This window comes from Austrofundulus limnaeus, unplaced genomic scaffold, assembly GCF_001266775.1.
Source record: "Austrofundulus limnaeus strain Quisiro unplaced genomic scaffold, Austrofundulus_limnaeus-1.0 Scaffold45, whole genome shotgun sequence".
Taxonomy (NCBI): domain Eukaryota; kingdom Metazoa; phylum Chordata; class Actinopteri; order Cyprinodontiformes; family Rivulidae; genus Austrofundulus; species Austrofundulus limnaeus.
Genome location: NW_013952447.1, coordinates 1,749,017 through 1,751,775, shown reverse-complemented (window position 1 = coordinate 1,751,775; position 2,759 = coordinate 1,749,017). Strand labels below are relative to the sequence as shown.

General features: G+C 38.8%; 2 long non-coding RNA genes across 2 annotated transcripts; one reads left to right on the top strand and one right to left on the bottom strand.

Moving 5' to 3' along the window:
- Positions 1-660: 660 nt before the first annotated feature.
- LOC106517123 (uncharacterized) lies at positions 661-1,570 on the bottom strand. The gene is made up of 3 exons (XR_001310162.1): positions 1,548-1,570; positions 1,412-1,465; positions 661-1,102 (listed from the first exon to the last, which is right to left on the bottom strand). It is a non-coding gene; the product is annotated as an uncharacterized LOC106517123 (long non-coding RNA).
- A 168-nt stretch (positions 1,571-1,738) lies between these two features.
- Positions 1,739-2,646, top strand: LOC106517122 (uncharacterized). The gene is made up of 2 exons (XR_001310161.1): positions 1,739-1,847; positions 2,559-2,646. It is a non-coding gene; the product is annotated as an uncharacterized LOC106517122 (long non-coding RNA).
- Positions 2,647-2,759: the final 113 nt, after the last annotated feature.

Here is a 2,759-nt window from a genome sequence, read left to right as displayed (position 1 = left end):
CAGCTGATATACTGTCAAATCTCCCCTACTGGAGCAGCACCCCGCGGCGGTGTTAAGCATGTTATCTATCTATCAGGACTGCGCCAGTCATTTAAAAAGCCTCATAATCACAGGCTCAGTGATGGCCACAGTAGGTCCTGGGTTAAGGTCACTCATGGGAAAAAAGGGACAGAGACAACAAGCCAAGCAATCATGTAAAAAAAAAGAAAGCACTCCAAGTTTTTGTTTTGACTATTTTAATTTTAAGAAGTGAACACTCATAATGTTTAAAAACAAAAAAAGGAATGTAATGGAAATAAAGTGATAAAGGATGAACAGGTTGGTTCAGGTTGCATTTTTCCCTACAGAGGAAAAAAGGCTAATGATGGCAGGCTGCATGTTTTGTCTGTGACGGGTCAAATAGCGAGCCTTGGGTTTCCCCTGTAAATAAATGATTCTGCCCTTTCTCTGATAAGCGGCTGCAGATGGAAGTCACTGCCAGGGTTCGTCCTCATGGCTTTGTTACAACCCAGTCTAAACAAAATAGTGCCTAGATGCCAACAGTCTGCAGCCTGGTTAGATCTGGAGCCAACGTGTGTAATGTTTCTTGCTTGGAAGCTGCCAAAATGAACAAAGTAAAAGAATTCAATGAGTCTGGCCCCTGATTTTTTTGTGGGGGGTTCTTTTCAACCAAAGGGGGGTGGGGGGACTACAGTTGCACCTGTATACCAATAGTAGTATTTCTGTTCTCCGGCAGATGATTTATAAATTCCTATAGAAATTGAACTGACTAAATCAAGCCTTTTCATGCCTCAACTTGAAGAAATTCCATTGGTGGTGGCTTAATATCAAAACAGACAGACTGACATTTAGATGGATGCAAGTACAACATTTTTATATATTTACGTTCTCCATTTTCACAAAATCTCTACCCAATCTTTTCTACTCCTTGTTTGTATTCTCTTGTAATGAAGGGAGGGCACAAGCTGATGCAGGAGCCTGACTGTGCCTGAGAATCAGCTGGGTGTCCAGGGCCAGCAGGAGGCAGCTCCAGATCTCATTAACAACTGCAGGGCTTTATAACTGCCTGGGATTTGAGCTTTACATGAATAGTTGCAAAGTCCTATAGCAAATAAAATGTACACATTGTTACAGTTCGTTTTAGTTATTTTTTTATGTTCARGATAATGTTCTTAAACATTGTTTTATAATAAATAATAGTTTGAAGGTATTCAGTATTATATGTACACAACTTCTGCTAGCTGGAGAAACATTTGACTTAGTCTTAAACAGTACACTGCAATAATGTGGAAATTGTTTCACACACAAATAATAATATTGGTTTAAAATGATTTTATCTACAACATTCAGAACCTGTTCACAATGCCAGGAATTAACTATTTCAAGTTGTTCGTGTCTCTTTACTCTTTACCTCGCCTCCTTGTTTAAAGCATAATTCATCTGAAGAGCCTTCAGCTGGTTTTCACTGAGAAAAAAGACATAGAAAACAATCAATAAAGAAATTTACATCAAGACATAATAAAATAAAAAATAATCCAAAAACATACAGATACGCATTTTTCCACTCTCCTCTTCTCTCCAGATTTAGATATTTAAGTAGCTCTTTCAAAGGATACTAGAACTAGAAATCATTTCTGATCGTGCAGAGAAGAAAATCTGTGATTTTCTCACACGCTGACACACACATCTACTGTGGCTGGTAGTGGTAGACGGAACTTTTGCGCGTGTTTTTGTTGTTCCGGGGACTGATAAACAGACGGCACGGTTGTTGCACCGATCTGATTCCCCCTTAAAACTGGACGGAGAGGACCGTGTCCTCATTACTCCTCTTTATCTGCTTCATTCAGGTCGGAAATCTGTAAATACACCTCAAATGTTCTGATATTTAAACAAATTTTAATGTAGTTTTTACTACGTTTTAATCTGAGAAGAACTGCTGCGGACATTTCTTTGTCGAATAATGAATAATTATTCAGACTAATAAACTTAGATTTTAGTTCATGGTTTTCAGATGGTTCTCTGTAAAGAAGTTTCTATAATACTTTAATAAATCCAACTCGACAGCCTTGCAAAATAACGAGCTGCTATTTCGGGAGGCTACAGCTCACGCCTCGAACAACCGAACCGGATCTTTTTTGCTCTAAAAGCCGCAAAAACAAAACTTCCGGTCCTGGCTCCGCCACCCTACTAAACTCCCGCCCACCTCTGACAGGTACAAACACTTGTGTGGGTCAGACCGCAGAGAGCAGACTATGATCCTCGACACATACAAATATGGGCTTCAAAATAAACTTAGAACTTGTAAGACATAACAACATGAAACACTATAAGAACTTAAACACAGAATCATTACAATACCTTTATAAAAATGAAAAATTGTTGTCATTTTATAATGATCTATAGCTAAGCTAACTCCTATGTCTCACTAATATAAATGAAGAACCCATGATATCACCAACAACAGTGAAGCAGTGAACCCTGTTTACTTAATGCAACAACATAAATGATGTATGAGTGAATATAAAGATAATGTTGTCCTTTATATACCTGTGTTTCAGTGGTCCCTGCAAATGATCAACAGATGGTGCTGATTAAAGTAGAACCTTCAGAAGAATGGATACCTGGTGTGGACCAGCCAGATCCAGATCCAGATCCCCTAAAATTAAAAGAGGAAGAAGATGAACCTTGGACCAGTCTGGAGGGAGACAAAGTTGTGAAAGAGGAGGCTGATGTCACCAGGTTTTCAGTCACTGCAGTTC